Raw genomic sequence first — 14873 nt, forward strand, 5'->3', positions numbered from 1 at the left:
TCTCCCCTCCCCCAACCCAGGCAGGTCTCAAAGTCTTCTCCAGTGCTGGTAGTCTAGACTTTTCTTAGTCAATTATTTTTTGCTTGACACCCATGAAAAGAAATAACCATCACAAAATCTCTGAGGACAGTAGCAACAACCTTTGGAATTCTAGTATTGTCTAAAATTTATGTTAGCTACATCCTCACTTCCCTGCTGGGTGACACCCCAGAGGGGCAGAATTCTTGTTATTGTTTTATTTTACAGTCTCGGCTAACGGAAAGACATATTGTTACGTATTAATGCCAAATGTCTCAATGACGACTTTTCAGAAATCAGGATGTAATTTTCCAGCTTGGTGCTCAAACATCTCCCATCAATTAAAGACAAGCTTGTAAGAGTGCAGTGGCTCATAGGCCCATGCTTCTCAGATCCCTGGGACTAATGAACCAGGGAGGGGGGGGGAGAAGGAGGTTCACGGAGCCTTTCAGCCACATGCTTGTCAGAGTATTGCCAAACCTCTCTTAGGCAATACCCTGCTTCTCAGAAGACTGTGCATATAATTGCAAAAATCTGTCAGAATCACAGGATTCAAAAGCCATCAATATTTATGTCAACAAGGAAAGCGTGATGGCCGCATGAGTCCTCGATCACTGGGAACGATGTGCTCAGAGGAGAGGAATGCAGAGGGCTGGCGGCTGCCGCTTACAGGAAAGCTGACCCCACACTGTAATTTCACCTCCTCTGGCTGCACTGAAATATTATATTTTTCATTCCATGCAGTGTCGTGAGCATAGAAGGATATTATGTAACTGGGTCTGGCTCACTGTGTAATCGTCAACAAACAGTTTCAAAAGGCCAACGGCATTAGCAGTTTGATGTACAGGGGACCAGCGCATCTTTGGGCACTGTCTGGGTGCAGTGTTGTGCAACCAACTTGGAACTGACCTGTACTCAAAATTATATTCCAGAAGGGCTTCTATTCAAACCACATGGCCACTGGTGTTCTCTTGATGACGACTATCTTAAGTGGGCTAAATAGCAAAATTGCCCTTTGGACGGTTTCGTAGGTGTAATGGGAATTTCTCAGTCTTCTTCCCATTTCAGTTTTGGTTTTCCCACTAATTCTGAATCCCCACAGATTTCTGGATTACACCCCGCTGATGGCAAATGGGATGGAGAAGTGTGGGTGTGAGGTGTGAGGGCAGTGTGTGACTGAGATGGGAATCATCGAGTTTGAGCTCCATCTGGTCCTCACAGCCAACCAGGTATACATACAGCAGAGACCCATCTACAAGCAACAGCGACAACACCAAAACAAAACACCAAAACAAAACAAAACACCCGACCAAATGCACACACGCATATGCGCACACACATGCACCCTGCAGCAGGGATGGGCAGGGAGAAAGAGAGCAGTCTTAGCTAGGTGGACCAGGCTGCTTACTCCATTCTTTGCAGACTCAGTTTGTTTTCTTGTAAACAGGCAGTAACACCTACCGTTGGTTTGCAAGGAGGTCACAGCTGACCTCCACAAAGCCTCTAGTTAAGTATGTAGCTTCAGGCCAGGGATATTTCACCAGTTGGCTAGCTACTTGCTTGTAACACGCGTCCAGTCTTGGCGACTAGATGTCATAGACAAGGACTGGACTCAGATTAGGGAAGTGAACTTGGTAAGAAGAACGCTAGCGTGAGCCCCGCGGATAACTGCGGCTGAGTTAGGAAACTTGGGGCGAAGAAAGTCTAAGAACCGAGGCGTGTAGGAAGGCCGGCGGCAGAGGCTCTGTCAGCGCGGCTGGCCGGCGCCGCCCCGCCCCACCCAGCAGACGGGTTGGCGAGTTCCGGGCGGCGAGTCCCCGCGCCTTCCCCTCCTCCAGCCGCCCTAGCTGCTCCAGCTGCGCGGGGAGCCCCGAAGCCGCTGCCGCAGCGTGTGTGCCAGCGCCCCAGGCCCGCAGGTAGGAGCCACGGGGGCCAGGCTTGCGGGACTTCCGAGCCCGCAGGGCGTCCCGCCTTGGCGCTTCGTCCTGGCCCTCTTGGAACGGACCTCAGCAGCCGCGTTCCAGGAGGTCCCCCGGGACCCCACCCCCTCCCGCCCGTAGTCTTAATTCCTGCAAAATCTGCGCTGGTAAGCGCTGGCAAGAGTGGCTCACACTGTGGCCGCAGGCGAGGACCGCTGCCCGGAGCGCAGAGCCGGGTCAGCTGCTGGTGCCCTAGACCCACTTTATCCTCAAGTCCCTGGAGATCCCTGGCGAGCTCTGCAGAATGCACCCCACCCCACTTTCCCGGGCCGGGTGCAGTAGGTCTGTACGCTCCCTCTAACTAGACCGTCTCGCGTTCCCTGAGCTCCTTAGCTCTGTGGGCTGACGCGGATGGCGATGGCACCAACATCCCGGGCCAACCAGGAAGTGCTGCATTCCAGCGGCTTAGAGTCCCGCTGAAGCACAGTCCCGGGCGCTTAGCCACACAGCTGCTGCCTCGCGGCCAAAGATGTGCCGTGTTGAAGTGGAGGGACAAGCGTGACAACTAAGGGCAGGGCTTGTGTTAGGGGGTTGTTATTTTAGCTTTAACCCAAGATAATTGGAGACAGTTCTCTGGTTAGGGAGTGAGGTCCTCCAAGCTGTGGGACTGTTGGTTTGAAACAGTTTTCTGTAGCCCAGGCTGCTCTCAAAGGCTACGTAGCAAAGGATGAGACCTTGACTCCGGGTTCTCCTGCCTCCACCTCTCAAGTGCAGGGGTCACTGGTCAGAAATTTTTAGGATTTTTTTTTTGCCAGGCCCTTCCCCATTATCCTGGGGCTACCTGCCACGCCTGTTTGTCCATCTCCCCCAGTTTCAGCTTGGCCAACTCCTGATGACCTTCTAAGGGTCCCAGGAGACTAAACTGCCCGGGAACTTCAGAGACGCTTCAAGCGAGGTATGTTAGTGGCGCTGCTAGGCGAGCCGGAAGAGAGCAGGGATCCAGTTTCAACTATTCTGTGCGACTCTTTATACAAGCATTTCTTTCCATAGTCAGTGCTTTGGGACACACAAGTGAGTTTGTAAGCTGTCTTTAAAGGATGTGTGGGGACTTTTAAAATTGTTATGTAAGCTAGTATCTGAGTTTTTACGGGCCAGTACAATTAGCTTTTCCAAATAAAAAGGGGGCAGTGAAGGTTTTGAGGGGATGGCCTCCTTGCTGGCTTGTTTCTGGCATTACAATGTCTGCACACACTGGTGTTAAGTTCCCTACAGGCTCACGTAGGGGTATTGATTTACCGATAAATACACGAGTAGTATATAGTTAATGCGGAATCCCACTCATTAGAAGTTTACTTAGTGTGTATTTCTTAATCTAAAATTATAAATGGTCTTATGTAACCCTGTAGAATAAAAACATCACAGTGACAATATTCATCTATCTTTAACTTCAATGTATTGTAAAGATTTATTTTGATTTAATTTATTTAATTATAAATATTTAATTATGTGAATGCGTTATTCCCGGTGCGGATATGTGCAATTGAGTGCTAATGCCTAAGAAGGCCAGAAGAGGGTGTTGCCTAAGCTGGGTGCAAAGAACTGAGCTGAATCCTTTTTGCAAGGGCAGTGTGTGCCTTAACTGCTGAGCTAACTCCAGTCCCATTTCCACAGGTTCTGAAAAAGTTTTATGTTTTACTTTTATTTTGTCAAAATACACACATGACTTTGCCATCTCAGCAATGTTAAGATAGATGTTTGGATGCACTCAACGCAGTTCAGTCCCTGGGCTGTCATCCGTCTCCGTTCCCCAAAACCTCCCAGCTTCCTTGCAGGGATTAATAACACTTTAATAATGATGACTACATTGCAAATTTCAGTTTTCTCACTGAGTGAGGTCGGATTCCTTTTTCATAGCTTTAAAGAAATGCACTTGAAAAATGCTGTTTTGAGATAGGGTTTCTTTCTTTTTTTTTTTCGAGACAGGGTTTCTCTGTAGCTTTGGTGCCTGTCCTGGAACTAGCTCTTGTAGACCAGGCTGGCCTCGAACTCCTAGAGATCCGCCTTCCTCTGCCTCTCGAGTGCTGGGATTAATGGCGTGTGCCACCACCGCCCAGCAAGATAGGGTTTCTTGTACAACCCTGGGACTTACTATGTGGGTGAAGATGGCCATACCTGTGCACCCCCTCAATGCTGGGCTCACAGGCATGACCACCATACCTGTGCACCCCCTAAGTGCTGGGATGATAGGCATGACCACCATACCTGTGCACCCCCTGATTGCCAGGCTCACAGGCATGACCACCATACCTGTGCACCCCCTGATTGCCAGGCTCACAGGCATGACCACCATACCTGTGCACCCCCTGATTGCCAGGCTCACAGGCATGCACCACCATACATGTGCACCCCCTAAGTGCTGGGATGATAGGCATGCATCACCATACCTGTGCACCCCCTGAGTTCTGGGATGACAGGCAAGACCACCATACCTGTGCACTCCCTGATTGCCAGGCTCACAGGCATGCACCACCATACCTGTGCACCCCCTAAGTGCTGGGATGATAGGCATGCATCACCATACCTGTGCACCCCCTGAGTGCTGGGCTCACAGGCATGCACCACCATACCTGTGCACCCCCTAAGTGCTGGGATGATAGGCATGACCACCATACCTGTGCACCCCCTGATTGCCAGGCTCACAGGCATGCACCACCATACATGTGCACTCCCTGATTGCCAGGCTCACAGGCATGACCACCATACCTGTGCACCCCCTGATTGCCAGGCTCACAGGCATGACCACCATACCTGTTTTGTGTTGTATGTGCTAAGTGAACATTCCATCAATAATGCTACTTTGTCAGCAAGACATCACATTAAAGAGTGAGAAAGGCGTAACCAGATAGATGGAGTGAGGAAGTCCGCTTGAAGGTCAGTTGGTAAGCTAATTTGAGTTTGTGGTGGGAGTACTTTGTGAGCCTGTCTAGGGGTAAGAAACGGGAAGGGAGTTATTCTTAGTACTTCCTCCTCTGGAGACGTAAAAACAACAACAGAATCTCAGTCACTTCGTCCCCTTTTAGCAGTACAGTGGGACCAGTTCACACCATGCATGAGCCCAAGCCATGGCACAGTTTTAGTACCCAAAGATCTTTCTGATTAAGCCAGTTGCTGGGTTTGGCAATTTCCTGTCCTCCCCAGCAATATGCTAAAGATAGTGTCAGAGAAGCCAGCACATGAGATACGGTCTTTAAACCTGTGGCTCCCCTGAGTCACTGTGTGCAGAAGAGCTGTCCTATGGGAGGTCAGGATTTATGTTTACAGTCCTGTGAGTCTCAACAGCACAAAGAAAATGTATTTGCTAAGGTGTTGGTTAAGAGATGTTCCAAAGGGTTCAGATGAGAAGCAGAACCTCAGGTTCCAATAAGCCTGGGATATTTCTGATTAGAATAGGGAATCGGATGCATTGCCTCACATGGTTCAGTGGGGATGCGCTATAATGTCACGTCTGCCCTGAACTCACAGTGCACGTTCAAATCTGGACCCCAGATGCTCCAGTGGTGGGCTCCCTGGCAACAGCATGTGTTATGTGAAACTTGGTCGAGTTTTAGATTTATTGGATAAGCATTAAGATGACAAAATAAGATAAACGGTAAGGGCAATCAACACTTACATGACGTCCACGTGGTTTTGGACTCCACTGAAAGCCTGTGAAAGCATCTCCTTTACACAGAGAAGGCAGTTAGAGGCACTCGGTGTCACAGTTAACACGAGCTGGGACTCCAACCCTAGAGCTTTTACATTGCTGTCTCTTTAAGAGGTTAATCTTGGATTCTGCCTCCCTAACAAGCCACCTTTCCAGGTTTGTTTTTATTTATTTTTCTCATTTTGTCCTTGTTCTTGGAGAAGGGAAATCAGCCAAGAGCAGCCTGCCTTAGTTCCTTAGAGGTAGTTCTGCAACAAAGACTTAAACTGGTTTTTCGAGACAGGGTTTCTCTGTGTAACGCTGGCTGTCCTGGAACTCACTTTGTAGACCAGGTTGGCCTCGAACTCACAGAGATCTCCCTGCTTCTGCCTCTTGAGTGCTGGGATTAAAAAAATGTGCTGTCACACCCGGCCTTGCAAACTGTTTATTAAGGACAGAAAATGTATGCATCAAACAGTGATTCTTTTAAAAGTAGGCTTGTGTCGATAACCCCTTTAGAAAAAGGAGACCGAGGATCAGCACAGAAAGGAGAAAAACAGCTATAGATACTCCAAGTAGACAGAGGCAGTAGCAGAACCTTTGGCAGGTCTCTGTAAAAGTGTGGAGACTCCTAAGAAGAGCAAGATTTGGGGAAAATCAAACGCGTTGGCTCTCTTCAAGTGGTTTTAATGTTTAAACTGTTGTTAATCCTCCTAGTTTGCTTTCTAGTTCTGTGATGAACCCCGTGACTAAAAGCAACTTGGAGAGAAAAGGGTTTGTTTCCGCTCAGACTTTATAGCGTCACTGAGGAAGTCAGGGCAAGAACTCAGGACAAGAACCTGGACGCAGGAACTGAAGTAGAGGCCATGGAGCAATTTTTATTGACTTTCTCCATCTGTCTGCTTTCTTTCTTTTCTTTTTTTTATTTTAAATTTGTTTAGCACTCGGCAGGCAGAAGCAGGAGGATCTCTGTGAGTTCTAAACCAACCTGGTCTACTGAACGAGTTCCAGTACAGGCTCTAAAGTTACAGAGAAATCCTGTCTTGAAAAACTAGAAAAAAAGTATATATGTGTGTGTGTATACATCTATATGTATATTTATTTATTTATCTTATATCCCTGCCACATTTTCCCCTTCTTCCTCTCCTCTCAGCCCCTCCCCCCATACTTTTGTCCCCACCCACAAGCTACTCCTCCATTTCTGTTCAGGAAAGGGCAGGTCTCTCTTGGATGTCAACAAAACATGGCATATCAAGTTTCAGTAAGACTAAATCCTCTCCATGTATTAAGGCTGGGCAAGGAGATCCAATATGAGAAGTAGGGTCCCAAAAGCCTGTAAAAGGGTCAGAGACAGCCCCAGGTCCCACTATTAGGAGTCTCACAAGTAGACCAAGCTAATTGTAATATATATGCAGAGTGCCTAGGCCAGTCCCATACAGTTCCCTGGTTGTTGCTTTGGTCTCTGTGAGTTCCTATGAGCCCAGGTTAGTTGATTCTATGAGTTTTCTTGTGGTGTCCTTGACCCCTCTGGCTCCTGCAGGATTTCCTGACTTCCACCTAATATTTGGCTGTGGGTCTCTGCATGTTTCCATCAGTTGCTGGAGGAAGCCTCTCCGACTGTACCACTGGGCTCTCAGTGTCCTTACTGGAGGCAATGACTTCAGGCCTGTATTAGCCAGTGGGCATGGGTTAAATCTTGAGAGCTCTTTCCCAAACTCATTCACAGATGCCTCAGATTCCCCACCTGTATAGTGAGGATACAATGGCTCTCTCAAAGCATTCTCAAAGAAGTGCGGGAAATAGTGTCTGGGCAGCGCTTAGAGCTGGGGACATCAAGATGGCACCATAAGTGTCCGTTTTTCCTGTTTTGTACACTGTTGCCTTCACCCGCCAAATCTGGCAGGAGAAACATTCTTGATAAGAGCAAGCAAAGTGGAGTCAGTGCTAGAATAGGCAATGGAGTTTGGCCCCATGGGGGTAGGCACTCAGCAGGAATCAGCTGTGTCTAGGTGAGAGACCCTCATAGTGGAAGTCAGTGAGAAAATTCTGGTGGCAGAGCTGGTCACACTGAAGATAGAAACCATGTGCTTCTGATAATTCCAATTTTAGGGTATGTATGTTGACATTAGCTTGGTAATTTTTTTTTTTTTTTTGGTTTTTCGAGACAGGGTTTCTCTGTGGCTTTGGAGCCTGTCCTGGAACTAGCTCTGTAGACCAGGCTGGTCTCGAACTCACAGAGATCTGCCTGCCTCTGCCTCCCGAGTGCTGGGATTAAAGGCGTGCACCACCACCGCCCGGCCATTTGCTTGGTAATTTGTTCTTTTTGTTGCTGTGTTACTCCCAAGTTACTGATCCCCCAAGAAACAAACTCCACGGGACCAGATTCCAATGTAAAGCTCAAGAGGGTTTTTAATATTCAAACTCGAGTTTGGACCACACCTCCAGCATGCCAACACAGTGGGTGAGAAAGTGCAGCTCTGAGCCTGGGAGGGGAGAGCTTTTAAAGGGGAAACGTCATAATCAGGGGAGTTCATGTCCCGGGTCTTGGGACTGGGTAAGGAGGACATAGGATAAGGTAGTTTCTGAAACCATTGATCAGTTTTGGGGCGTAAAACCCTAACAAAGGGCCATTAATAACTGATAAGGTATCTTCAAGGACAGGATGCTTCCTAGGAACATGTGGACCTCATTAAATTTTATGGCCCTCCTCCCTAGTTTCTTAATGGGCCATTTTCAGGGTGTCCATTCAAATTCTGCACATTTCTGGAGCTGCCATGGGCCCCTACTCATTCTACGGCGTAAGATGAAGCCCCTTCCTTACAATGGAGTTTGCAAAGTCAGACCCTCTCAGTCGCTGCTTTCGAGACAGACTCTCATTGTGTTGTCCCGGTTGTCCTCTTATTCCTGCCTCTCCAATGTTGGGGTTTTCCAGCGTGTGGACATATGGACATGCATTTTTCACGTGTTTCAAGAATTGTAAAACAGTAGGGTGCACTATCCATGTAAGAGTGAGCCAGCTCATGTTGTGTTGAGAACACTCTCTTCATGTTCTGCAGCTTTGTGAGAAGAATGCCCCCGGCAATATCAACTTCTTAGCCCCTTAAAGCATTTAAAATTGTGTCATGTGTGTGCATCGTGTGTGTGATGTGTGTGCTTCCTGTGTGTGGCGTGTATGCGTACACTAGAGAAGGGTGTTGGGTGTCCTGCCATTTCTCCACGTCTTGTCTTCTTGACTGTACTGTAACAAGGAGAAGGCCAAGCCTTTGCATCCAGCCAGGTTCAGAATTCCAGGGGATGGGGGCAGGGGGGACAGAAGTGGGGGTGTGGGGCAGGAGTGGGGGGCGGGGGAGGGGCAGGAGTGAGGGTGTGGGGCAGGAGTGGGGGTGGGGGGCAGGAGTGAGGGTGGGGGACAGGAGTGAGGGGGGGGACAGGAGTGGGAGTGTGGGGCAGGAGTGAGGGTGGGGGGCAGGAGTGAGGGTGGGGGGCAGGAGTGGGGGTGAGGGCAGGAGTGAGGGTGGGGGGCAGGAGTGGGGGTGGGGGGCAGGAATGGGGGTGAGGGCAGGAGTGAGGGTGGGGGGCAGGAGTAGGGGTGGGGGGCAGGAGTGAAGGTTGCACCCACGCCATATGCCTTGCATCCATGTAGCCCTAGGCTCAGTCGCCAGCACCAGAATCCTCTCTGCTCTAGAACAGAACAAATAACTATGATTTTGTCTTAAAGTCAATAAATCTAAATGTAAAAAGAAACCACTAATATGTCATGGCAGAATGGAATCCATATGATCATTTCACAAAGAAACTTGGCAATATGGTTAATATAGGCAAGTATTTTGATTTAGGGAATATAAATGGAAATAATCCAAAGGAAATAAAAATGTATATAGAGAACAGCCTATTTATTATAATATTTTATAATAATAATTTTTTTTATTTTTTGAGACAGAGTCTCATATAATCCACATGGGCCTTGAACTCACTGTGTAGCTAAGAATGACTTCACATTTCTGAGTCCCCTGCCTTCACCTCCCAAGCACTGAAATTACAGATGTGCCCCCACATCCCAAATTATAATAATAGTTTTGAACCTTTTGTAACTAAATTGGTTCATTCTGAGAGCTGGTTTTTATATTTCTCAGGAATTTGCTGAACTAACTGTGACAAGCATGTCATTATTAAAAGTCAATATTTCTGGGGCTGGTGAGATGGCTCAGAAGTTAGGAGCAATGGCTGCTCTTCTAAAGAACCTGGGTTTGATTCCTAGCACCCACAAGGCAGCTCACAACTGTCTGTAACTCCAGTCCACAGGATCCAATGCTTCCTTCTGCTTCCATGGCACTGCATGCACATGGTCTGTGGACACGCATGCAGGCAAAACACCCATAAACATTAAAAAAAAATAAAAATTTCTGAATTTATAATTCCTAAATTTACATCAAATAAATTATACTGACAACAAAGACTACAACCTCTGAAAACTCATCTTTCACGGGTTATTACATTCACTGCCTTCTGTTCTTTTGAAATTATTTATATATGTTGTTTTTGTGTAGGAGAAATGCTGGAAGAACTACATTTGTCTTTCTAAGCTGCATGGTCTGTAGTGATGTAAAATTGGTAGTGTGAGAAGAGCTCGGGTGGAAATAGGTACATCCTGGAAACAGGCAGACGCCAGGCTAGGCCGTCCTCTCCTCCCCTCCCCCACCTGGTTGGTGAGCACCTGTCTGCACTCCAGGCATATTATGTATGGCACTCCCTGCTTCCATGACTTTGGGCCTAGTTCTTCCATTTTGCCTTGGGTTACTTTAATGGCAGGGACCTGAGCTCGGAGAGCAGGTGTGTGTCTGCTGTGTAGTAGGTGTTCTTGAGTTACCTGTTAGATGACCCTGCCTGCATTTCATCAAACGCACCCATAACTGGTCTGAGTCTGGGTTCCCAAGTCACCCCTCTGTGACTTCTCACCTCTCTTCTCTGCCCTCACAGATGCTCCGCGCTGAGAAACCTCTGACGTTTGGAACGAGGACCACAGTCAACAGACAAGAGAGAAAACCCGGAACTTCCTTTGTGAATGCCATCATTCATTATCTTGAACGCACAGGGACTTGATTCCGCTGCTCGTATTTGTCCTGCAGGTGAGTTACCTGTGAGGGGAGGGAGCGAGCGGACTGGAGTCAGCGTGAGGCAAGTGTGACAGACTTGGAGGCCTCTTCCATTTTCGTATCCGAACAGTAGTTTTTGGTTGCGATGCTCCAGGTGAGGAGGCCTTCTCCTACACCATGAACTACCAGGAGCCTGGAAGTGTGTGTTGGTGATGTGTGTCCTGCCTCACCTCAGTGGAGGAAACAGGATCGTGTTGGCTAACAGTGAGGCCATTTCTGAGGCATATCTGTTGCGAACAAAGTTAATAGATGACAATTAAAGCCTTCACCCTGCGTTCATAGGGGTCCCTGCTCATGCTGGCATTGGGCTGTCTCCCAAGCACAGAGTCTTTGATGCCAAAAATGTTCAGTGGAAGCTAGTGAGTCTAGGAAGTGATTCTTGTGGTGTATTGCTGACGTTCTAGGATTTGTAGGCATGTCTGCACTTCTGATTCGTGGGCCGCATGTGGCTGAGAATAGATACACTGTAAAATTACGTGAACCAGGAAAGATTTTTCTAACTTGACGGTGCAGTTCTCAGGAGTGGAGTTTGTAGATGATGACATCATGCCAGTCCTGTGACATCAGAAAGCTGGGTATACCTGCGTGCATCCATTCGAACCAGGTCTGGACCGTGTAGAAGAATAGCGCCAGGTCACCTGGAGTGGCCTGGTGTTTTGATCTGATAGTAGGATTCAGTTTTCTTTAATAGTAATCTTCAAACAATATTTATTTTTCCCTAAACTTATGTGTTAAAATCTCCACCCTCAACGCTATGGTGATAGGAACTGACATCTTCGGGAGGTGATTAAAACATTCCAGGGTACAGTGGGAAGGGACCTCATACGCACAATAATACTGTGTAAAGTATTTTTTAAAACCCAATTTTATATACTTAAAAATTGTGTTTGTCTTAGATCTACAGACGAGGTATGGAGGTGATAGAGAATGTCCCCAAAGGGACACCAGGGGTGTCAGCCTTTGGCTTCCCTGGATACGTGGGTGAAGGACTGACTCTGTTGGGCCCCACATGCGTGGCTGCGCTGTCTACGGTGCATCTGCAGTGCTGTATCTATCTCATTACTAGCTAACATCCTTGCTTTCTTCAGAATTCATTTGCTCCGTCTGTGTCCTATCCAGGACATCACCTCAGAGTTTGTGATTTACCACTAAGAGCTTCTGTGCAGTGCTGGCTCTCCTGTCCAGGGCGTCCCTTGTTTCTGATGACCTTGGCAGCTTTGAAGAGCACTGACTGGTTGTTTTGTTGAATGTCTGTCATTTGGGTTTCTTGATGATTTCTTATGGACGGACTGGGTTAGGCGAGGGAAACCACAGAGGTGAAATGCCGTTCCCTTGACTTCATGATCAGACGACTTACGCGTGACATTCGCCTTGATCGCTGGCCGAGGACATGTTTGTAGCTGTTTCTATTATGAAGCTAAATTTTCTCTGCCCTGTCAATGGTGCACACATCTTGTGAAAACAGTCATAGTTTGGGTGCAAGTTGTTACGAGACACTTCTTAGGAAGGCAGGTAGCTACTGACATTTGGAATTATTGAGCACAGAAAAATTGTCCAGAACTCATTCACTTATTTATTACTTAATTTATTTATATTAATTACTTATATTTATATGGTATGAACTAATGCTATTTATCTTATATTTTGAGTATTTATTTATTATCCAGGTCTATCTCTCTTCTTCAGTTATATTTTACTTTTGAGCAATGTTATTTGAGTTCTGCTCTGTGTGTGCATGTGTGTATGTGTGTGTATGTGTGTGTGTGTGTGTGTGGTTTGTGTGTGTGCTGAGGTGGAATCCAGGACCTTGAATATGTTAGGCAAGACTTCTACCACTAAGCTACCAGAAATTGTTTAAAATGTTAGTTATTTCTTTTTGATTTTTAAAAGATTTATTTATTGTTTATACAGTATTCTACGTGCATATATGCCTGCAAGCCCTAAGAAGGTACCAGAACTCATTATAGATGTTTGTGAGCTACTGTGTGTTTGCTGGGAATTGAACTCAGGACCTCTGGTAGAGTAGTTAGCTCTCTTAAGCCTCTAGTACTGTTAGTTATTTCTTAATATGATGCTTTCTTCCTAGGTCCAAGGACTCAGGGAAACTGCGAGTCTTTTGTAAATAAAATGATCATGTGTTTAGTGAGTGGGAATGATTAGAAGTGATTACTTTATTATCATCATCATTATCATTATTAATTATTACAGGGTCTTCTGTGACTCAGAATGGCCTTGACCTTACTGCGTTGAAAATAATGACCTTGAACTTCTGATCTTCCTGCTTTTACCTCTTAGTGCTAGCATTACAGGTGTGTATCATCTTACCTGGTTTATGTGACTTGGAGACTAAGCCCAAAGCCTGTGTACTCTGGGCAAGCACTACCAACTAGACCAGCCTCTAGAAGTAATAAGTGTTATTTTATTTCTTTGTCATAGAATATAAACCACGTTGGTCCAGGAAGAGGCAAAATGCTGTACTTAAGGCTTGAATTTTATCTTGTCTCTGGTCCCCATGGCTACAGCCCTCAGCTGATACGGATCAAGGTTGACATCAAAGAACCAGTAAAAATGTCTTAGGCTGATTGGGGTCTTCAGATCTTCTTTCCCTCATGGGGTGGGCCTGGAATTGTTTTCCAGGCAGAGCCTAGTGGTAAAATGCAGGCCCATTGCTCTAGCTTGAGAGTTCTTTGATGGGGGTTGTGTAAGTGGCGGACTCCTGGGCACTGACCTGTTATTGTCTCTAAGCTCTTCCAGAGCATTAGCATCTGTTGCCTCTGTGTCTAGTCCTCCCCATCTCCTGCCATTCTGCTTATATGGTAGACCAGTCTTTCTTAGATTACCTGGATTCGGTGGCTTGAGTATGTCCTCTTTACTTTTAAAGTCTCTCTTTAATTTTTTTTATTATTATTTTATGTGCATTGGTGTGAAAGTGTTATATCCCCTGGAACTAGAGTTACAGACAGTTGTAAGCTGCCATGTGGGTGCTGGGAATTGAACTCAAGACCTCTGGAAGAACAACAATGCCCTAAACCACTGAACTATCTCTCCCTACTTTTAAAGTCGCGTTCAAGAGTCTGTGATATTTATATTTGTCTGTTTTAAAAATGAGTCATGGAGGGCCGCGGCAGCTAGGAAAAAAAAAAGAGTCATGGAAAGTGACAACCTCATGACACATTTGAGGAAGGTTAGCAATAAGATGCAATAAAGCTCTCAAATGTTCCAGCAATGGAAGAGGAATAAATTCAGTCAACTTCAGTTTGCTTTACATTGGAGACCCTCATTCATGGTAGTAATGCAACCTTTTCCCTATTAGTAAGATAGTTGAATATACCTCTTACCTTTCTTGTTTGTGTGAGAAAACACCTGACAGAAGCCACTTGAGGGAGGAGGGCCTCATTTGGGGTTGAGGCGCAGTCTGTCATGGTAGAAAGTCTCTTTGACAGGAGGTGGAGGCAGCTGTTCGTATGGCGTCCACAGTCAGGAAGCAGACAGTCAAAGATGTGAGTGCTCAGCTCCCTTACTCGTTTCTATGCAGTGTGGGATTCCAGCCCATGAACTGGTGCCACCCATGTTCCGGTGCCCATGGAGGTCGGAGGAGGTGATGAGGTCACCTGGAACTGTAGTTAGTTGCAGGTCATTGTGACTTGCTGGGCATGGATGCCAGGAAGTTGGGTCCTCTGAAGAGCAGCAAATGCTCTGAACTGCTGAGCCATCTCTCAGCTTCCGAGAGCTGGGATTTTGTGCTGAGGTGTTCTGGGCTTTGGACTTGGTCAGCAAGCACGGCCATAACGGTACTTATGGATGGCCACAGCAATTTGATGGTAGGCTTGGGAAGAAAGCCATCCCAGGAGAGCAGTTAAGAATTACTGAGTCAGCCCCACCCAGGTGTAGGATGGACTGAAGAGCCTAAGGTGGCAGGTCCTCGTGGACCTGCGGCAGGTGTGGGGACTCTTCCTTTTTGGGGGGAGAGGGTGAGAGAAGGAGCAGAAGAAAGGATCGATGCAGTCAGAAGTCCTTCTTCTCGGAACCATTTCTATAGACTGGTACCGAAGTACCATACATTCCAGTGTTATTCTCAGCTCCTTGGGATTATGTGTTCAA

General features: G+C 46.9%; 1 protein-coding gene across 2 annotated transcripts in view; it reads left to right on the plus strand.

Moving 5' to 3' along the window:
• Window positions 1–1796: 1796 nt before the first annotated feature.
• Pld1 (phospholipase D1) overlaps window positions 1797–14873 on the plus strand; it is a 200996-nt gene continuing 187919 nt past the window's right edge. Inside the window, exons 1-2 of one of the 2 annotated variants that reach the window (XM_075950991.1) lie at window positions 1797–1934; window positions 10597–10745. The gene's annotated coding sequence lies outside the window, so the exon portion shown is untranslated. The remainder of the gene's footprint in view (window positions 1935–10596; window positions 10746–14873) is intronic. The other variant, XM_075950995.1, reaches the window with a different exon arrangement.

This window comes from Microtus pennsylvanicus, chromosome 16 (assembly GCF_037038515.1).
Source record: "Microtus pennsylvanicus isolate mMicPen1 chromosome 16, mMicPen1.hap1, whole genome shotgun sequence".
Taxonomy (NCBI): domain Eukaryota; kingdom Metazoa; phylum Chordata; class Mammalia; order Rodentia; family Cricetidae; genus Microtus; species Microtus pennsylvanicus.